The sequence below is a fragment of the Rhododendron vialii genome, chromosome 10a, assembly GCF_030253575.1.
Source record: "Rhododendron vialii isolate Sample 1 chromosome 10a, ASM3025357v1".
NCBI lineage: Eukaryota > Viridiplantae > Streptophyta > Magnoliopsida > Ericales > Ericaceae > Rhododendron > Rhododendron vialii.
The window spans coordinates 3,967,787-3,991,527 of record NC_080566.1 but is presented as its reverse complement, the minus strand read 5'-3'; the positions used below and the strand labels follow the sequence as shown (position 1 = coordinate 3,991,527).

General features: G+C 37.3%; 1 pseudogene; it reads left to right on the top strand.

Moving 5' to 3' along the window:
- The first annotated feature begins 1,226 nt into the window (after nucleotides 1–1,226).
- On the top strand, nucleotides 1,227–15,624 carry LOC131304876 (ABC transporter B family member 19-like; annotated as a pseudogene).
- Nucleotides 15,625–23,741: the final 8,117 nt, after the last annotated feature.

The window sequence follows — 23,741 nt, the reverse complement described above, 5'->3', positions numbered from 1 at the left end:
GTAAGGATTAGAGATGCTCTTAGCCAGGCTTTATTTGATAAGTTTTCTCTCGAGTGGGTAAAGTTATTTATGGGCCACCAAATCCCACTGCGTTGGGTTGGGCTCGTCTGGCCCTGCATGGATTATCAGACTGCATCTCATAGTTCTTGCCAAAAAGAACATCGTTATATTAATAAAATAAAATTCTTGGCAGAAAGTCTACCCACACAGCAAATCTGTGCACAAATTGTGCACAGATTTTATTGTGGGGTCCACCACGGGTTTCACACAAATCATCCGAGCCGTTCATTAAATGTAAAAATATTTTTTCAAGGATCCCCGTAGAAAATAAGTTCAATCCGATACCTATAGGTGCTTGATCCAGCTATATAACTTTTCATTATCCGAAAATCTGAATGAAAAGTTAGATGGTTGGATGAAGTACTTATAGGTATCGGATTGAGCTTATTTTTTATGTGGACCCTTTAAAAAATGTTTTACATTTAATGAACGATTCGGATGATTTGTGTGGGACCCGTGGTGGGCCCCACAACGAAATCTGTGCACAATCTGTGCACAGATTTGCTGTGTGTGTAGCAGAACTCAATTCTTGGGCATTGATAGAAATATAAACAAATCGTCTAAAATAAATAGTCATGGTTTAAAATGATCGTTGTCTATATTAAAGAACAAAACATAACCTGTTCTTATACCGATTGATGATTTATCTGCGAGCGTTACGAGTTAAATGATTTTTCATAGTCATTGTAGAATTGGGGTTCGAGTAGAAAAAGTAAAAAAAAAAAAAAAAAATTTGGGTGGATATGGAGGACTAAGGTATGAAAATGAGCTTAAAAACGTCATTCATTAATTGGCGCTGGGATAGGGGTCAACCTCGTTGGTATGTATCCTTGGCGTTGTGATGCCGTTGTTTTTGCTTGTTTTTTTATCTTTGTTCTTCCTTTCTTCTCTTATTAATATATTATTCTTCGCCGTTCAAAAAAATTGATAGGCTCACAGTTTTGATTTGAACATATCAACTAGAGATTTAGTGAAAAGAACGTTTTGCACGACGAAATAGCATGACCTGCCAGATACGAGGTAAACATTCACAAATAAGATCGATATGATCGTCATGTTTAAGTAAGTTCCCAAAATGATAATTGCGTTAATATTAAAAATAGACTGAACAATTATCTGGAATTCATCAATTCTCTTCTAGGGGTTGGGAAGTTGGGATTGGGTTAGTTTTTACGGCAGCAATGGCGGAGACCACCGAGCCAAGAACGAAAGAAACGCTTAAAACTGATGAGAAAAAGGAGTAGAGTGTAGCGTTTTATGAGCTATTTATGTTCGCTGACAAGTATGATTGGTTTCTCGTGGTATTCGGGACCACGGGAGCCATTGTTCACGGCTCTTTATTGCCGGTCTTCTTTTTCTTGTTTGGCGAAATGATTAATGGGTTTGGCAAAAACCAATCTGATTTCAACGCCATGATGCATGAAGTATCAAAAGGTCTTTCTCTCTCTCTCTTTCTGGGTTTTGAAAAAAATTAGGTACTATTGTCACGTTTTTTTTTGAATTTAAGTAGATCCATATTAAATTCTTTTAAAATGCATTATTTGTCTTGCCGAAAGAATTGTAAAAAAAGGGGTACTTTTTCGAACTAAGCTGCAAATTTCGGTTTCCTAAAATCAAAATTTTCAAACCAATTGAATATCATATAATCTTGAAATTTCTGTGACCTATAAAATGAACTAAATATTGATTTTAGGAACACTAAAATTTTGAGGTGTTCTGGATTAGATTTTTAACTTCAAAAATTAATTTTCAACCACTTTTAATGTAGATTAATCATTATTTTACTTTTGTGGGTTTATGAGGGTGTTATGGGAGGTATATGTTTTTTAGATTCTAGAGTTTGGATTGTGAACTATATAAATTATGAAGTATATTATGATGTGCTTTTGACAATATTGCCCCTTTTCTAGGATTTACGTACAGTCCTTTAATGACATACAAGGAGTAAATTATTGTCTTTTGGTTTGAAGGTGGTTGGAGGATGCAAAATCAGAATTCAAAAAGCTCCTCTAAGATTGATTCTCGGATTGTGGTTGTATCATCGAGCTTTATGATTTGATTGTGGAAAAATAAATCCACTCCCAAAGTGCTAGACATCAATTATGTAAGGCTTAATTTCAAGAATACTCCTTCAACTATTACGTTTTGTCAACATTACCTTCAAGTAAAAAATCAATCAACATCACCTTTTCAACTTTCATTTACAATCAACTTCGCCCTCTCAGTCCAAATCTGTTAGCACGCTTGCTCTCTCACACTCACCTGAATTGGGGAGCCCACACTACTCCCTTCGCTTGACGACTCTGTTTTGAATGTATGGAAAAACCATTTTTCTTTCTACTAATAAAATGATAAGTTGATGGGAGTGTTTTAGCCAAGTTCTTCTTCTTCTTCATTTTTGGGCTTCTTAAGGAAGAAGTGCTAAAAGAGGTAACTACTACATAAGATATTTGAGCTATTTTGCCTGGCTTTTCCAATAAAATAGAAGGAACAAGTGTAACCACTCTTGTAGTTTAATGAATGCTGTTGAGAGGCCACCTCTGCCAGTGGAACTTATGAGAGATCAAAATACACGGCAAAGTGAATCATCCTAGAGCGGCATATGATTGTTTTGAGAGTTGTGTGCCAATCTAGTCGGGATGCTTCTCCCCGTTTTGATGCCCTATTGCTTGTGCTCCCTTTAATCATTGTATCCTTTACTTTGATTAATAAAATCATTTTTAGCCGTTCAAAAAAAATGAATTCATCGTAGTAATCTCTCTGTCGATTCTATCGTTTATAGTATTCCTTCTACTGGTTAGTTATATTTTCAAAATAGGCTACTTAGATTGAAATGGTCGTGGTGCGGTTTATCAATTTGTGCAAAAATGTGTTCTCCGATTCTCCGAACATTAGTATTTGTCAAATTATCCTCAAAATGGTCGAGGGTGGTCAACCTTTTGCTGGGGGACATCATTTTCTGTCCTGGTGACGGACCAAGTACATGCACATTGTAGCATGGATTGTCAATGGCAATTTCCGTTTGACCAAAAAAAAAAAATGAATTGTCAATGGTAGGCCATGGTGACTATGTGATTTACTCCGTAGTAACTAATTGGTTGAGCAGCGTTGAACATCTAAATAGGAATATCTTTATTTGATCCATATATCCTCAAAAAAGAAGTCTAATGGGAGCAATGGTTGTATCGACAATCCATTAAAAAAACACCCATATTGAGATCCGCTAGAATAGGACGATAACGAAATGGTGTCACTTAACAACTTAATAAAATGAAGGTTTGATTGCGTTCCAAGTCCATTTATATATCTACTCCTGTTTGTGGGGTGTACCTTGTTAACAAGGGCATCTTGCCAACCTTTGTTCGGAAAGGGCTCAACTCTGTTACTTATGCTGCATGTCTTTTCTTAATTCGAATAAGGGATCATACGCGCAATCTGAAAGTTTATATGTCAAATGACATGGTCACGTGCTCTTGCACATGTCCACAACTATCACCGCTAGCAGTTTTTTTTTTGTCAATTGATAGGAGAGACCATTACATCATGTTTGAAGTACAAAGTACAAACCACAGGACACTCCATCAATTGTGTAAGAGTCCACGAGATAACTAAGTCCAACAACTTAACCCCTAAACCCAACTCAACTACAAGCCCTAATTAGGGGGATAAATAATCCCCATGGAAGAACACAAACACGTAACTCGAATTTCTGATATCCTAGAGAGATGTAAGAGTTTTGACCAACTGAGTTAAACCCAGTTGGTTCACTGTAACAGTTAGCCAAGCTTTATTTCGTAAGGAGGCATGGTAGGCCGGATACATGAAAAAAGAAATATGAAAGTGTTCATGAAAGAGAATGGACGGTTTGGATTCATGGAGCTTCGTGCGCAAAGAAAAAAGGTTGAGACTTGAGTTCCAAAGCGAACATGGTCTAGGTCTTGCAGAAAGATTTCTGTAATGAGAGAGAGTTATTCACGGAAACGGAACCCGTGCGATCTCACCTGTCCGTTTCGGTAATCAATGGTCCAGATTTTAAACAAACTTTTTCGGGAAAGAGAACTTTTTCCCGGAAAAGTTTGTTAAAATAGATGGTGATCACGGTTTGAAATAATGCGATCATGTTTGTTTTGAAATTTTAGATTTGGGACTATTTTTCTGCGCACGGTAGTCCCCAATAAATTCTCTCAATTATTACTCTCATCTATCTATCTATCTCTCCACTCATCACCCAAAATTCCAAAACTAAAATCCCAAAATGAACATGGTTGTCAGTTTTTTTACCTATTGATTTATTTGCGAGGGTTACGAGTTAAATGCTTTGAATCGTCATTGTAGAATCTGGGTTGGGAAAAAAAAAGAAAAAAAAAAGATTTGGGTGGATATGGAGGTTGGATAAGGAGAATAGAGCATCTCCAACCAAGTATGTCAAACTTGACATGGTTTGTCAAGTAGAAAAATTGACATGTGAAGCAACTCCAACCAAGATGTTAAATGCTGATGTGTCATTTGATATCTCCTCTCTCATGTCAACTTTGACAACAAGATCGATATGATTGTCATGTTTGAGTATGTTCCCAAAATGATACTCGTGTTAATATTAAAAATATATTCTCGCTTGTACATCTATATATTATTAGTCAATAAAATGTTTACCGATACGCTCTAGCTCCCACAAACCTTAATCCAATGCCAAAACCCCAATATATATAATTTGAACAATTATCTCTGATTCATCAATTCTCTTCTCGTTCGTATCACTATCTAGGGGTTGGGAAGTTGGGATTGGGTTAGTTTTTACGGCCGCAATGGCGAAGACCACCGAGCCAAGAACGAAAGAAATACTTAAAGATCATGAGAAAAAGGAGAGTGCAGCATTTTATGAGCTATTCGTGTTTGTTGAGAAGACCACCGAGCCAAGAACGAAAGAAATACTTAAAACTGATCATGAGAAAAAAGAGAGTGTAGCATTTTATGAGCTATTCATGTTCGCTGACAAGTACGATTGGTTTCTCATGGTATTGGGGACAATGGGAGCCATTCACGGCTCTTCAATGCCGGTCTTCTTATTCTTGTTTGGCGAAGTACTTAATGGGTTTGGCCAAAACCAATCTGATTTCCACACCATGATGCATGAAGTATCAAAGGTCTCTCTCTCTCTCTCTCTCTCTCTCTCTCTCTCTCTCTCTCTCTCTCTCCTATTGTCACGTTTTTTTGAATTTAAGTAGATTCATATTAAATTTTTTTAAAATGCATTATTCATCTTACCGAAAGAAATGTAAAATACTAAAACAGGCATCTTTTCAAACTGAGCTGAAAATTTCGATTTGGACATTTTGCAAAACAAGTCAAACCAATCGAATATCATATAATCTTGAAATTTCTATGACCTAAAAAATGAATTAAATATTGATTTTAGGAAAACTAAAATTTGAGGTGTTTCTGGACTCGATTTTTAATTTCAAAAAATTAATTTTCACCCACTTTTACTGTCAGCAGATGTAAATGTTGTGGATGAAAATTAAAGAGGTAAAAGACCAATTGAAGGGGTGTTCTAGAAATTAAGCCATAATGTAAAATGCAAAAATAGGCTCTCAACAAATTATCTTCATTATTATCAACTAAAGTTTGAAGTTTTCTTCATAGAAGTGTAGGAGTATTTTTTAAAGTTCTCGTCTCGCGGACCACCGAACAATGACGGAAAGAGTGCCTTAAACTCTATTTGCACAGGCATCGGAAGCAAAAGCTTTGTTGCTTTAAGCTTTGTTGCTTTCACAATCTCAGATCTGATACGTTTTTGGGTTGTTTTTAATGCAGTGTGCCTTGCGCTTCGTTTACCTAGGGGTTACTGTATGTATATCCTCATATGCAGGTTACCTCCAATCTATCCTTCACTACTCATTTTTTATTTTTTTCTCATTTTGAACCTCACACATGACTAAATACAAATCTAAACACATAGTTAAGGAGTGATTCCATTTGAACCCATAGAATTTCTCTCTAGCCCCAAATTTCTGTTTACACCCAATTCAATAATTGAACCTAATAAGTTGTGAGGAAAAATTTGTAGCAATCAAGTTATGTGTTTTCGGTAGTAAATAAGTTGTTGAGAAATGTCAAATTATTTCCGACAGTGAATAAGTTATAGATGGATTTGTGAGTAGAGTTACTGTAGGAAAAAAAAAGCTTTTGTTGACAAGTTATTAGTTATTGTGAGTGAGATTGTAAAATGCCAAAACTTGTTGATTTGTGTGAACGACATACTAAAAAGGCCTACGTTTTTTCCGCAAATTGCTACCGGAATCATGGCCTAAAAGGGGTGTTTCCACTTATGAAAAAGTACTTGTAGATGATGATACCCCCTCATTTATACATTTTTGGACAAGGAGACCCCTCATGTTTAAAGCCGCCCATTCAGGCCCCCTCATCTATATAAAATAAAAAATTGGCTAACTCTATTAATGGAATGAGAAAAAATGACGATGCTATCCCTTGAAACTTGCTCATACTGACCCCCTCATCTATAAAAAATTGTCCACGCTAACACTTTCATCTTAATGGTCTTTTGACAGAAGGGTGTTGATTAATTAACGGTTATAGGTGAGAAGGTGCTTTTGGGCATTTTTAAAGATTAAGGGGTGTTCGTGCCCAGGGACGGATTCAGGAATGTACCCTAGTGGGGGCACCTGTTAATCATAATGACAAAAGTTTATTTTTTCAGTCAACCATAGTAAGATCATTCAAAATTAAAGCATGCATTTGTACTTACAAAAGTTTATAAAGTGTACTTTAAGTTAAATTAGGTAAAAATGAGTACAAAATCTCAGACAAAAATTTTAAAGTATGTTTTAAATGAACATCAACAAATTTTAGAATGATCGAGCTAGTTTTGTTAATGCCTTTATTTTAAAATATTTCTCCTAAACGGTTAAAAATAAAGAAAATCAAGAAAGAATAGCTCCAAATAGACAAATAGCTTGTAAAATAAAAAGTATAAATGCACCATATGATGAAATTCAGGCATAAAACTAATTATATATGTGTATTTTCGGGATATATACAAGTGTGTATATTTATAAATTAACACACGTTCATAATTATGCTAATTTATACATAATTATTATTTTTAAATATTTTTATTTCGAGTGGGGACACACATTTGAGTGGGGGCACGTGCCCCCATGTACATCCGTCCCTGTTTGTGCCCAAAATGTATAGATGAGAGGTGTTTCATGTAATTTCACCTTGGTTCTATAAGCTGAGAAGACATTTGTAATTATCTGCGGATGCCCGGCACGTTGAAACGTAGTACGAATACCGTGCTTTAAGCTACACGCTCTACCCAACAACTTTACTCGTCAAATGGGTATAAACATCGTGTCAGTTATAATTATAAGTCGTTTTTTTCGGTTGATAAAATGCAACATTTAAAAAGATGTATATTACCTAAAAAATGAGAAGGGATATGATAGGGATAGATTTATTGGGACTTTAGAGAATATTCACTGTATCTATGAAGAAAACTATAATCTGATTGTTACTCGGTTAGCATTTCTAGGCATTTTATAAAAAATCGCTCTATTTTACCATATGGCTAACTAGATACAACAAAATGCACTCAGAATCAATTGAAATATCTTTCACTGCAAAGCTTGCAACGATAACCATCCTTCACCTCTCCTACGTCAGGATCTTCACACGTTTTCCTTCTTCGCCTCTTCCTTGGGAACAATGATGGAGAGAATCGTTCTTCAACTTGGCCTTCACCTAATCAAACTTTGGATCTTCCAACGGCCGAAGATAGGATATGTCTGTTAAAGGATTGCATTCTTGCTTACATTGATGAATTCATGAATTGCTTACTTTGGAGGCTGATGGTACTGGTGCATGCCGCATGGTGTGCATGTGAAATTCGAACACAGCGGATCGGACGACTTTATTTCTAGCATTTTCTGATTTGATAGCTCTGTCATATAGAGAAATTTTTCAGTGCCGAGCAGATATATCTTACGTGGTGCCCGGTTGGCACTTCCAAGCTATCCGATGCACTTTTGGACAGCTCATAATAAAACATTCTCTCTCCTCTCACTCCTCCTCTTTCTCTCTTCTTTTTTTCTCTCCAAATCCGAGCGATCCAAAATCGCATCGGACGGCTCGGATGTGATGAGCGGGCACCACGTTGTACCCTCCCGGCACTGAAAAATTTATTATCAATATGACAACCCGGCCGGATTGGCCAAGTGTAGGGCCGGCCCAAGGGATTTAGATGCCAAGGCTAAATTGTGGGGTGGTGTTCTACGTATTTTTAGAATTAAACAACAATGATAGAAATGTTTCATGATTATATGTTAATTGCTTTAGACTTTATAATATATGTAAATTGCTTTGTTAGCAACGGTCAAAGTAGTTGGCTTGAATTTGATTTGACTTGATTTCGAAACCTGACAGTTACAATAACATTATTTTTGGGGAAAAAATATTTCAAAAGAAAAAGCTGCCCAAAAGACTTAAACTTGGACACTTCACATGGACTAAAATTAACTTACCACTAAGCTAGCAAAGACGTATGTGTTATAAAACGAACAAATAATATATATACTAATTTACAAATAATATTGAAGTGCCCCTAAAATTTAAAATTTTTTGGATGCCTGAGGCCCAGGTCTCTTGGGCCTTGGGCCAGCCCTAGCCAAGTGGTCTTGGCCTGGACTGTTGGATTTGGGTGTTTGCTCCATCTTAAGGTTTTAGATTCGATTCTTCTAGTCAACAACTCTTAGAGGCCAACTCACCCCACGCGTAAGCGTGAGAAACGGCTGTAGGAGGGGCTGTAGGGATTAGTTCGATGTATGTAGGTGCTGTAGAGGTTAGTCCGAGGTGTGCGCAAACTGGCTCGGGACACCCTGTATTACAATAAAAACAAAAAAAAAACTCTATCAATATGACCTTATCTAACAAATACTTCCTGCAACTGTAGCTTTGCACTTGTTTTTTGTTATCATTCAGTTGAGTTAAACTTGTTTTATTGGAAAATTGATGGGTTTGTATTGTGAATAGAGATTGCTTGTTGGATGTATACTGGGGAGAGGCAAGTGGGTACTTGGAGAAAGAAGTACTTAGAGGCTGTGTTGAAGCAGGACGTTGGATTCTTTGACACAGATGCTAGAACTGGAGATGTTGTTCTCAGCGTCGCAACAGATACCGTGCTTGTTCAAGATGCCATTAGTTAGAAGGTCCGCGCCCTCCCTCTCTATCTAAATCCACACATGTATGTATATATACATGTTTATGTTAATATAGGCTAGAGTTTAAGAATACTAGCATCAGATTATGCTCAAACATTGGATTAAACAAGGAAAATCGTAGCCGACTTCAGGGCATTAATTTCTTCAAAACAAATAAGATGACAATGCATTCCATCGAGTCTTTCTCTCCGTCTAACATAGGACTACATAAGCATTTTGTAATTTATATACCTGGGCATCGAGCCCTCACGTGAAAGCAAATAGCTATCAAATCTCAAACTTACTGAAACCCTATTGATGTTACCCAAGATACCTAATCCTATTGGTTTGTGGATTCATAAAGATACTATTTTGGGAGCCCATTATGGGAATGAATCCTGTCAAAATGTTTTATCAGAAATTAACTGCAGAATGCAAAATCCGAAAATCTCATTTGGAGAAGCCTTTTGGATTCTGATTGTAATTTCACTCACAAATTGCTTTATAAATCCTTATATGCACATATCATCCAAGTACCCTTACAGATTTTCATTATACTATAAAAGTTCTATTGTCCACTTCACAATCAAGAATCTAAATGATAATTGGCTCCCAAATACATTTAAGTTCATTTGTGTCGTCCTCTATGTAGGCTCCTCAGGCGGGTGGCACAATCCATCTCAAATGCAGAATCCATTTCAGAGAATGAGGGGCCATAATATAGATAGTCCCACACATCACTTTCTGATATAACTAAATTCGTCTATAAACAGTGGAGGAGACTTCATCTCGGATCTTCCCAAATGCAATATGAAAATATTTGTTTCTGTGGAAACTGATTACTGTTAAACCTTAACTTTCTTTATTCTGATTATTGGAATTTTAGGTGGGAAATTTCATCCATTATATCTCCACTTTTGTGGCCGGACTGGTGGTTGGTTTTGTATTAGCATGGAGGCTAGCTTTGCTTAGTCTGGCGGTGATTCCAGGAATCACTTTAGCTGGGGGCTTGTATGCATATATGCTAACAAGTCTCACATCCAAGAGCCGTGAATCATACGCAAATGCCAGTATTATCGCTGAGCAGGTTAGTCTTTCAAGTTCTATTCAAGTATTAGGAATTGAGTTTTGTTGCCAAGAGGTCTTTGGCCAAATGACATCAGGCAGTGCAGTTAGGTGCTAAGAGAATGGACGTCACAAGTTGAACTTTTCTTAATCTAAATTTTCTAACAATGCTTTCGCCCATCAACAAAAAAGAAAAAGAAAAAGAAAAAGAAAAAAACTGTGTTGCTTGTTTCCCAAATCCTGCATGGTTGTATTTGGTTCTTTTGAGATTTCCTTCTTTTTCATATCAACATATTGTACCTACAGGATTTGATCTTTTGGGGATCAAATGATGCTATTGCATCATTCATATGCTACAGTTGTAAAGGAGATCCACCTTTTCTTCTGTTCTATGGTTGTTCTTTTTTCCAGATCAAATGATGAGCTTACATGCGCAATAAAGTTAGTGAATGACTGATAATTATATTTGAGCTCCAAAATTTTTGTTTGTGTGGTAATGAGTATGATTTAACGCTACCTTAAATGGGCCATTGCACAAATTAGGACTGTTTACTCGTATGTTGGCGAGAGTAAGGCCCTCAATTCATATTCAGATGCAATACAACACTCATTGAGGCTTGGATATAAGGCTGGAATGGCTAAAGGACTGGGGCTGGGATGCACTTATGGAATGATATTCACGTCATGGGCCCTAGTCTTTTGGTATGCCAGTCTTTTCGTCCGAGAGGGACTAACAGATGGAGGGAAGGCATTTACTGCCATCTTATCTGCCGTTGTTGGGGCATGTAAGATCTCAGACTAGAACCTCTACTTTAAATTGAATAACTCCAATTCCTAATAACATACTGATTAATTAAAATGATTTATAGGAGCTTAGCCCAGTCATTATCAAATCTTGGGGCATTTAGTAAAGGCAAAGCTGCTGGATACAAGTTAATGAAGATGATCAATCAGAGACCTACCATAATTCAAGATCCTTCCAACGGGAAGTGCTTAGCTGAGTTCAGTGGGAAGATAGTGTTCAAAGATGTAACTTTCAGCTACCCATCGCGACCAGATGTTATCGTACTTAGGGACTTCTCAATTTCCTTTCCTGCAGGAAAGACAACTGCTGTTGTTGGTGGAAGTGGATCCGGAAAAAGTACCATTGTCTCCCTGATAGAAAGGTTCTATGATCCTAATCAGGGTAACTACAGGACTTCTATTATGACAAAAATTGTACAATGTTATTCTGATCGGCATAATAGATGATGTTATACTAATTGTATGTATTGGCTAAATAGGGCAAATTTTACTTGACAATGTGGATATAAAGACACTACAACTGAGATGGTTGCGCGATCAAATTGGACTGGTGAATCAAGAACCTGCTTTGTTTGCTACCACCATAGCTGAGAACATACTCTATGCAAATCCTGATGCAACAATGATTGAAGTAGAAGCAGCTGCTTCTGCTGCAAATGCACATAAGTTCATTACCTTGCTTCCTAATGGATATAACAACCAGGTTTGTTTACAATTCCCAACTCTACCAGTAATAACAATGATAGAGTGTAATTTTGGATTATGGCTTGTAATTTTTGTATTTTTTTTCTTGGTTTAATTTCTGTCCTATAAAGTGACAAAAAGAAAAAAAGTTTTGAGTTTTTAAACCAAAACCAAGCCTGGTTCAGGTCAGTAATCCTATACCAATAACAATAGAAATATGTTTAATTTTCTGTTATCTTAAGTTGGTTTTGCTTGAAAAACTTTTTGACAGTTCATGTCTTTCAATTGCAAACCCAGGTTGGAGAAAGAGGAGTCCAACTGTCTGGAGGCCAAAAACAGAGAATCGCGATTGCAAGAGCTATGTTGAAAAACCCAAAGATTCTTCTCCTTGACGAAGCAACAAGTGCCCTTGATGCAGGTTCCGAGAGCATTGTTCAAGAAGCTCTAGACCACCTCATGGTTGGGAGGACAATTTTGGTTGTTGCCCATCGCTTCTCTACTATAACAAACGTTGATTCAATTGCAGTTATACAGCAAGGCCAAGTCGTTGAGACAGGAACACACGACGAACTGATTTCGAAAAGTGGGGCATTCACTTCATTATGTCGATTCCAAGAAACGATGGGAAACCACGACTACCCAAATCCTTCAACGAGACATACGTGCTCACCACAACTAAGCCATTCACTGGCCACAAAATCTATTAGCCATCACTCCAGCAGTTTGAGCTTTTCATACAACAGTGGGGCTGATGGTAGGGTAGAGAGGGTCTCAAATGTCAAATCAGAAAGGAAAAATCCAGCCCCACAAGGGTACTTTTGTCGGCTTCTCAAGCTAAATGCTCCGGAATGGCCTTATTCCATAATGGGTGCGGTTGGATCAATTCTCTGTGGTTTTGTCAGTCCAACAATTTCCATTGCATTGAGCAGTATGGTTGGGGTGTTCTACTATAGCAATCATGCAAGCATGGAGAGGAAGACGAAGGAGTATGTCATCCTTTTCCTTGGCACAGGACTTTATACGGTGGTGGCTTACATCATACAACATTATTTCTTCAATATTATGGGTGAGAATCTTGCTACAAGAGTGAGGAGGATGATGCTTGCAGGTATATTAAGTCATGTCCTATCTGCAATGTTAATCTCAATATCATCGCAAGCTTAGTTGTGTGTGTAATTTGGGAAAATAGACAATGCAAAACATATCTCCAGAACTCTATACATGACTTATGCAATGGTTTATTACCCCCCCATCCAGTGACATAAAAATTAGGATTGGTGCCAACTAATGAGAGACCACCGCGTATGTTAGTTTCTGAAGATTAAATCAATAAGAATTCACACAGCTTTAGTAATGGATTTGTAACTTTTCGGTGACTAAACACAACCTTGGTTGCCAAAAGTGGCCACTGAAAATGTATTTTCGTGTACGGACAATTTGACAATTATAAGCATCATACTGAATTACTGATCATGTACATAATATCATTTTGTGTTTAATGTCATTTTGCCAAAGGTTAGGTCTGTCTCCAATTCTCCCCCACCCATACCCCCAATGATTGGGGACTACATGGGTTCTGTTGTTGTTGTTGTTGTTGTTTATGTCATGAATAACGTATATAGTTAAGGCACTAAAAATTCTTTTTGATGGTATGTTTTTCCTTTTGTCAGCTATACTCAAGAATGAAGTTGGGTGGTACGATGAGGAGGAACACAACTCGAGTCTCGTGGCAGCTTGCCTAGCCACGGATGCTGCTGATGTGAAATCCACCATTTCTGAGAGGATCTCATTTATACTGCAGAATACGACATCCCTTCTCACTTCATTCATAGTTGCTTTCATAGTGGACTGGAGGGTTTCCCTCCTCACATTAGCCACCTTCCCTCTTCTTGTCTTAGCCTACTTAGCTCAGGTATGCAAAGTGATGGCTACCCAATTAGAACCTTCATTATTCTCTTGTGGGTTGTCCCAAAAGTCCAAGTAGGGCATTTTTCCTACTTTCAACTATATTCTTGGATCTTCACAATGCCAGATTTAATAGTCTTATTTGGATCTGTGGATCTATCTTCACTACTTTCTTTGTATAAAATGCGAAAGGTTGATATAAGTCACTACAATAACGGAATATCGATCGGCGGTTTTACAATTTGATGGCAAAAATTGGAAAGATAAAAATGGTAATTTTAAATAGGAATCGGATCCTCTCTAGTCCTCATTTTGGAATGGAGTTGACCATTCAAATCTCGGGTAGCTTGTTTGAGTAATCAATGGTTAAAAATTTCTACTAGTGGGAACGAAACTCTCAGTTTTCGTTTTCTTTGAATGGATTACAGGTATATCGAACTTCATTCTTTTTTTTTTTTTTTTTTTTGGGGGGGGGGGGGGGGGGGGGGGAAACAGTGTCTTGAAAGTTAATTCAGTTTTTTTTTTGCACAATACACAGCAACTCTCTCTCAAAGGCTTCGCCGGAGACATAGCCAAGACACATGCAAAGACAAGCATGATAGCAGGGGAAGGAGTGAGCAACATCCGAACCGTCGCTGCCTTCAATGCCCAAGACAAGATCCTCTCCCTCTTTTGCCACGAGCTCCGCGTTCCCCAGCTCCGAAGCCTCAGCCGCAGCCAAATGTCTGGCATCCTCTTCGGCCTCTCTCAGCTCACTCTCTATTGCTCTAATGCCCTATTCTTTTGGTTCGGAGCCCAGCTTATCCGCAAAGGCGTCTCAACTTTCTCAGAAGTCATCCAGGTTATTGTCATCCTACTCATGGCAGCCATCACGGTAGCCGACACCCTTAGTCTCGCCCCTAAGATAATCGGGGGCAGTCAAGCCATGGGATCCATATTTTCCATCATGGACCGTTCAACCAAGATTGACGCGGATGATCCAGACGCCGAACCTGTTGACTCAGTCCACGGCGAGATTGAGCTTTGCCATGTGGACTTTTCGTACCCGTCGCGACCAGACGTTCTTGTTTTCAATGACTTCAATCTTAAGATCCAAGCGGGCCAGAGCCAAGCCCTTGTTGGTGAAAGTGGGTCTGGAAAGAGTTCCGTAATTGCATTGATAGAACGATTCTACGACCCTTCGGCAGGTACAGTTATGATAGACGGAAAAGACATCAAGCGGTTGAACTTAAAGTCACTCAGGCTTAAAATAGGATTGGTTTCTCAAGAACCAGCCCTCTTCGCAGCAAGCATTTTCGACAACATTGCCTATGGGAAAGACGGAGCAACTGAAGCAGAGGTCATTGAAGCAGAGTGGCAAATGTGCATGCCTTCATTAGCGGACTACCGGAGGGGTACAAAACCCCGGTCGGAGAGAGAGGGGTTCAGATATCTGGAGGACAAAAACAGAGAATTGCCATTGCACGGGCAGTTCTAAAGGACCCCGCAATACTTTTACTGGACGAGGCCACTAGTGCGCTCGATGCAGAATCCGAGAGTGTGTTGCAAGAGGCGCTTGAGAGGCTCGTGTGGGGTCGGACCACCGTGCTTGTGGCTCACCTGTTGTCGACGATCAGGGGAGCGGATAGCATTGCAGTGATCCAAGATGGGCGGATTGTGGAACAAGGTAGCCATTCGGAGCTAGTTAGCCGGCATGAGGGGGCTTATTGTAAACTCCTGGAGCTGCAGCGCCCCCACATTTGATCAAGTTTTTGTTGATTGTAGGCATGAAAGATTCCTCTGTTTGGGTGGGTTTCACCAATGAATGAGAATCGATAATTACCTTCGATGGAAGGATGTTACCATGTGTAATTGACCATTTCGACGATAATTTGATCAGTAATGGTAGGAACACACATTTTTGCACAAATTGGTAGTCGGCATGCTCCACGACTATTTCAAGCTAAGTTGCCATTTTTTGATAATACAACTGACCAATAGAACGAATAGTAGAATCGATGGAGAGAAATAGACTGGATGGATGATTAAATTTGCCGTGTATTTTGATCTCTTATAACCAGCAGAGATGGCCTCTCAATAGCATTCATTAAACTACACAAGAGTGGTTCACTTGTTCCTTTCTTCTATTTCATTGAAAAATCCATGCAAAATATCTCAAATAACTTAGAGCATTCACACTCATGAATGCCATTTTTCCATCGTCAATCTCATTTTTGGGCAATGAATAGTGTCATCTTGGCAAAAAAATAGAAATGAATAGTGTAATCCGATGATGAAGGCATGAACATTTGCCACTCGAGCAGCTTAAATGACCTCTGCTTCAGTTGCTCTGTCTTTCCCACAGGCATGGTTGTCGAAAATACTTGCCGCGAAGAGTGCTGGTTCTTGAGAAACTAATCTTATTTGAAGCCTGAGCGACTTTAAGTTCAACCGTTTCATGTCTTTTCCGTCTATCATAACAGTACCTGCCGAAGAGTCGTAGAATCGTTCTATTAATGCAATTACAGAACTCTTTCGAGACTCACTTTCACCAACAAGGGCTTGGCTCTGGCCCGCTTGGATCTTAATGTTACCTGTTGTTACTACAACACGTAACAACCCACCTTATCCAAGTCACTTGATTTTGAATCAAAAAATGAGATGAGTTTAATCCAGTACCCTGATTTTGAGATTGTGCCAAAATGGCACCAAACCAGTGCATTACTATTGTTTTTTTTTTTTTTTTTTTTGTTCTTTTTTTTACAAACTTTTTTGACACTGTAATGAGCTAAAAATAGGTTTTGTAATGCCATTTTGGCATCGACAGGTGGACTTGCTCTAAGCATATGTAGAAGTGTTTAAATGATATTTGCAAAATAAATTTTCAGACAAAGTAGTGTTTGGGTGTAGAATTTGGAGAATAGATTAATATGATGTGCGTTCTTAACTTCTTATGATGTTGCCATTGCCTAAGATTTACTACTAATTACAAGGGTAGTAATTTTTTGGAAAACTGGTCGGTGTAAGTTAGTCTTTTCGGTTTTATGCAAAAGGAGAATCCAAATTAAGAAAAACAATAGCTGATTCTGAGATTGTGCATCCATCTCTGATTCCATGAACGTATTCTAGCATAATGCTTCTGCAATTTCCTCCGAAACACAAGAATCCCAAAATGTGTAATCCAGCTCCCAAACACTCCTACAATAGGGTTAAAGGAAACCAAGACGGCAGCATTTGCTGAGTTGAACTCCTCTAGCTCCAATATTCAAAGAATTGGAGGATCCTCCAATCCGATTTGAAAGTGTGACAAGTGATCACCATTAAATTTAACTATTCAACGGTCAGGATTTGAAAGAACTGACTCACTTGTATAAACCTAACTTCTCGTCGGCGATCACCAATAATTGTAAAAACTTTACTTCTTCCCGCAGAATTTCAGCGAGCATCCAGGAGATCCCAGTGCTTTATATATATAGGAGCCTTTTTTTTTTTTTTTTTCAAACTTTATATAGAGTGGCACAAGAATCCTACACTTCTTGGTCATACTTTAATACTAATATTCGATTTCGTTTTTTAAACGTCACCAAACAAATAGATTATCATTTGATGAAGAAAATTAAAGAAAGGATAAAGCACTTGAAAAATAATAGAGCTTAGAGTGGATCTTGTTAATATGACTACAACTTAGAAAAATGCAATTTAAAAGAAAATATTGTGTACCGTTGTAAACTAAAGATGGTAATCCCTTCCAACTCTCGCTTTGAAGCTCCCTCAGAAAAACATAAAACATAGCCGGGAAGTATATAATACGACGAGAATAAAAGTGCCCAGAATTAAACTACCGGCCAATAAACAGGCACAAATTAAGCCAAACAACAATCCATCTAAAAGGACGTGGCCCTCCTCAGTGGACCGGGGGAGTGTGCTGCTGTGCGGTCGCCGATGCCGCCTTGCCGGCATAGGCCCGACAATCGGAGATGTCCACTGCGTAGAGCTCGTCGAGTACTACAAGTTTACCAAAAATCAACCCGATCAAATATCGTTAAGTGCCTCATCGGAATACATATAATTCGAAAAGAATGGATTCAGTGATTTTAATCCAGTGTTTCGTATCCATTAGGATTCATTTTTTTCCAAGTTATATGTATTCCGATGAAGTACTTAACGATATTTGATTGAGTTGATTTTTGGTACACTTGTAGTACTCGACGAGCTCTATGTAATGGATGTCTCCGATCGTTGGACCGATGCCGGCAAGGCGGTGCCGGCGGCCGCACAGCACGTAGCTGTGCAGCACACTCCCCCGGTCCCTCCTCAGTATATGACCAACCATCATCGTTTGCGTCACCAAATTTACTCTGTAGCTTATCTGGCAATTGACCTAGCTAATGACACGGATAAAAAAAAAAGATCTAGCAAATGACGAAATTCATTCGATCCATGTACTAAATAGTTCTGCGGTAGTCAGCGGCCAGTATTATACATACAAGATAATATATATGATCATGTTTATTAGCCAGTTGTAATCCTTAATATAATATCCATCAGTTGTAATCCCCTCTCTCTCTCTCTGCCCCCTTCTCTCTCTTTAAGGATTGGCTGTGATGCGCCACAGCTGTTTTGGAGCATCAACTACAAGCCTTTCTGTGGCAAGATACTCTTTAGAGCTTCTCTCTCCGGCCTTTTACAGTATCGGACCGGATTAACGAATGGCAAAAAAAAAAAATCACCGTCTTATTTAAGTTATTAAGTAATTCCTTTTTGTTACTGTTGTACGTCTTATTTTAGCTGATCTCAGCATCAATGTTTTTATGGCTGTCGTTACAACCTTTGCCCCTGGTGCACTTATTGTATCAGGTCATGGATCAAATAAAAAATATATCGCTTAGTTAAATTAGTAGAAATCTGCCAAAACATCCTGTTGACAGATACGGTAGTCCAAAAAACCCGGTAACTTACGTCAAGATAAAATCTGTTCCGAATTATGTTGCTAAATATCGGGCGAGGATCAAGATTGGAAGAAAGCTCATTACAATCTTTTCCTCCATTTCATATGGATCCTATCAATGCTCGAGTTCAAGCCTTGTAATTGAGGCATGAAGGTTGAACACTCCTTTTCTAGAACCAGGCATGCCTGCAAAAGGGTCTAAATATATACAGAGAATTTTTCACGAGCACAAACTGAGGTTTTTCCCAAAAATAACTAGTTCAGCCTCCATCTTTTAGGATCTGGGTTCTCTTAGATATGTCCCAAGACCGAAGTCAAGCTCCATCTACCGCATCAATGTACACTTGGGCAACCACCTTTGAGCCACAACTGTCTGATCTGTGTTGCAGGTGGAGATTTTGGCATCATCATGAAGAAGGTAGCTGAATGGTTGCGATGGATGTAATCTTTTGTACTATGTATTTCTGTGTCGTTTTCATCCCCTCTTGTGGAAATGTAATAAGGGAAGGATGGGAAAGGACAAGAAATGAAATTTCCACCAATTTTTTGTGTAATTTTCTATATGTTAAGTTATCAGAAAAGCTGTAGGAATTTTAACTTTTCCATTGCGAAACACTTTCTTGCAAAATAAGTATTGCTAAAAGGAAGGAATTTTTCTAGAAGATTTTTTGTCAAGAGAATGCACACCAAAAAATAAAATTTATTTTCTTTTACTTTACATCACTTTTTTTTGGGAATCTATTTCCGATACAACATTCCAGACTACTGAACATAGCCTATGTGGGTGTGTAATGGGTATATCAGTTGTATCACATGTTACGATTTAATTGTCGGAATTCAATATATGCATAGTTTCCTTCAAACAAAAAATGTCCCAATGCATTTCTGGCCACCGGATTCATATTTCCGCTCGAGAATAAATTCTTTACACTGCCGGTGTAAATATTTGTTTTCTCCAAATTAATTACATTGCGCCACATTGCAAAATAGTGATCTCAATTTATAAAACATGATGACGTGGCACAATGAAATTTATTTGGAGAAAACAAATGTTTACACCGGCGGTGTAAAGAATTTAATCTCTTTCCACCATGAGCCATTGACTTCCACACAACTCTAACCGGTTGGAACTGTCAAAAGAATATAAAAAATGTACAATCTTTAAGGAAGCAACTCTTGACCTTTGGGTGTAGCCCAGTTGGAAAGGAGGACAGAGATCCTTCAAGGAAGAGTGGAATAGAGGCAGTATCGGGGGGAGTAGGGTAGGAGGCGGGCCGGGGAAGGAGAAGGAGGATCCAAGAGGCCGTCTATTAGAACAATGTGTAGTCTATTCGTCTACTAGAATGATATCTAATTCACTACAACAAATTACACAATTGCCGACTAAGATTCCCGACTAAAATGAGTTTGGTCGGCAATTATTTACCAATTACCGACTAAATAAAAAATAGTTGGTAAAAGTTTTAATATTTCCCGACTAAACTTTCTTTAGTCGGGATTTATATATTTTGGCCGACTAATAATAATTTTAGTCGGGAATATATGCATTTTTCAACAATTTAAAAAACCAATAAATGAAATACATTTCCCGACTAATTAATTTAGTCGGGATTTATATATTTTGGCCGACTAATAATAATTTTAGTCGGGAATATATGCATTTTTCAACAATTTAAAAAACCAATAAATGAAATACATTTCCCGACTAATTAATTTAGTCGGGATTTATATATTTTGGCCGACTAATAATAATTTTAGTCGGGAATATATGCATTTTTCAACAATTTAAAAAACCAATAAATGAAATACATTTCCCGACTAATTAATTTAGTCGGGATTTATATATTTTGGCCGACGAATAATAATTTTAGTCGGGAATATATGCATTTTTCAACAATTTAAAAAACCAATAAATGAAATACATTTCCCGACTAATTAATTTAGTCGGAATTTATATATTTGGCCGACTAATAATAATTTTAGTCGGGAATATATGCATTTTTCAACAATTTTAAAAACCAATAAATGAAATACATTTCCGGACTAATTAATTTAGTCGGAATTTATATATTTTGGCCGACTAATAATAATTTTAGTCGGGAATATATGCATTTTTCAACAATTTAAAAAACCAATAAATGAAATACATTTCCCGACTAATTAATTTAGTCGGGATTTATATATTTTGGCCGACTAATAATAATTTTAGTCGGGAATATATGCATTTTTCAACAATTTAAAAAACCAATAAATGAAATACATTTCCCGACTAATTAATTTAGTCGGGATTTATATATTTTGGCCGACTAATAATAATTTTAGTCGGGAATATATGCATTTTTCAACAATTTAAAAAACCAATAAATGAAATACATTTCCCGACTAATTAATTTAGTCGGGATTTATATATTTTGGCCGACGAATAATAATTTTAGTCGGGAATATATGCATTTTTCAACAATTTAAAAAACCAATAAATGAAATACATTTCCCGACTAATTAATTTAGTCGGAATTTATATATTTTGGCCGACTAATAATAATTTTAGTCGGGAATATATGCATTTTTCAACAATTTAAAAAACCAATAAATGAAATACATTTCCGGACTAATTAATTTAGTCGGAATTTATATATTTTGGCCGACTAATAATAATTTTAGTCGGGAATATATGCATTTTTCAACAATTTAAAAAACCAATAAATGAAATACATTTCCCGACTAATTAATTTAGTCGGGATTTATATATTTTGGCCGACTAATAATAATTTTAGTCGGGAATATATGCATTTTTCAACAATTTAAAAAACCAATAAATGAAATACATTTCCCGACTAATTAATTTAGTCGGGATTTATATATTTTGGCCGACGAATAATAATTTTAGTCGGGAATATATGCATTTTTCAACAATTTAAAAAACCAATAAATGAAATACATTTCCCGACTAATTAATTTAGTCGGGATTTATATATTTTGGCCGACTAATAATAGTTTTAGTCGGGAATATATGCATTTTTCAACAATTTTTAGTCAATAATATCAATTTTCCCCCCTTTTTAAAACTTTCAAGAATGAAAATATTTGTTCCGATTACATTGATCACGATGCAACTTTCCCAATCAAAACCATTCATTTTTTTGTCCTTCTTAATCATAAGTTTTTCATAAAATTTTGGCTTGATCAAGTTAAAGTAGCCCCTTTATCGGCACACAAATTCTTAAATTAAAAATAATTCTTATTTGATCAAGTGTCTACCCATATGGGATTAAGTTCATTTCTGGTACAAATGATCTTATTCATATTACGTCAAAGATAGATGATTTCGATTGCCAAGAAAGATCTCAGGTGGGACTCATTTAGTGTATCATAACACTTAAACGTCTCCGAACGCATTAAATAGCTTTCGATCATGTGGTCGTTGATATCGAATGATCTTCGATTTTGGTGACAATACTACAATCGATAAGATGTGAAATCCTAACGATTCAAATCGAGCATTATAAAAAATGACTCAACAGTTACCTTTGCAATCTATACTTTCGATTTACTTGATACTCAACTAAGGCTTATGTTGTATTCATTGTTATAGTAGTCACACGATTGCAAGACAATCATGACGATCGAGATCGTTGATTTTGTTGCACTTGTTGAATTATTTATTCTCGAAAATTTGCAACTTGATTAGATTTCGAAAACCCGTTTATCGAGACATGAACTCATTAGAAAAATAGGATTTTCCTTTTGATCAATTGTCCAACGAAAAGTTATCAACTATAATCTCAGCAAGAAAGATACAACCCGTAAAAAATTAAAGATATATTGTTTTGATCGCGCAAAAAGACCTCAAGCGGGGCTCGGGTGGTGTGCTATAAGACTTTAATGCTTTTGGACACAGTAAAAGTTTTTCGATCATGTGGTCGATGATATTGAATGATCTTTGATTTTGGTGACAATAATATAATCGGTAAGACGTAAAATTCTAACGGTTCAGATCAACCATTGTAAAAACATTCATAGCGATAAAGTTTAGAGTTTGTATGCAATGGTGACGCAATTAGAGCCCAATAAATATTTTCCCTTAAATCCGAAATCAGACAATTGCCGACTAAGTTAATTTTAGTCGGGTACATTGTATATTTTTTGCGCCAAATTGAAATTTTTGCGAAAAAATGGCGGCATTTTAATAATTCCCGACTAAGGGGTTAGTCGGCAATTTTGTTTCCCAAATGAAACGGCACCGTATACACCACGCCTGATCTAACCCACCCCCAAAAGGATACAGGCCCGCTTCTCTTCATCACTTTTCCTCTCCCCATCGTGCTCTCTCTCTCTCTCTCTCCCTCTCTCTCTCCCCGCTACTCTCGTCAACGACGGCGGCGGCGGCGACAGCAAAATTGACGACCGCGGTGGAAACAAACAACTCGACGACGGCACCAAAATCCTTTGGGTTTTCCGGTATCGGTATCTTCTGTTCTTGTTTGCTTTGATTTCACGGGAAAGGAAAAACTTTTGGAAAGCCCTAATCTGTATTATCAGACAAGACTTGTCGAGTTTTTGAATTCTAATAGTGGGTATCGCGTGGAAGCCTTTGTTTTCCCTTATAGAAAAACTTTGATTAGGTAGAATTTTTTTTGGGTTTCTTAGGGACAGATCTGATTTGCTTGAGTTGAAGACTTTGTATGGTAATTCATGCTCTTATATACTTAAATCTATGATTTTATTGTTCAATTCCATACTTGGCATGTAGCTAGCACTGAATTGAATCCATGAGAGAGGGTTTTAGAGGTTGGAGTTGGGTTTAATTCCAGGAAATTCGTATATTTTATGAATATGCTAAACTATGTTTTCAAACAAGTTGAATCTGTCATGTATTTGAGGAATTTTTATCATTGATGTGCCAATCGTGTTATTTTCTGGTAATTTTACTGGAGATGCCTCTATGTGTTTAGCATATGCTGTAAAAATTTCAGAATTTAATATGAAGTGAGGAAAAAGATAAAAATCACGCACCAAACTGCTGTCAGATTCGTGTATGTGCAGACAGCACCGACACATCTTGAAGAAACGAACATATC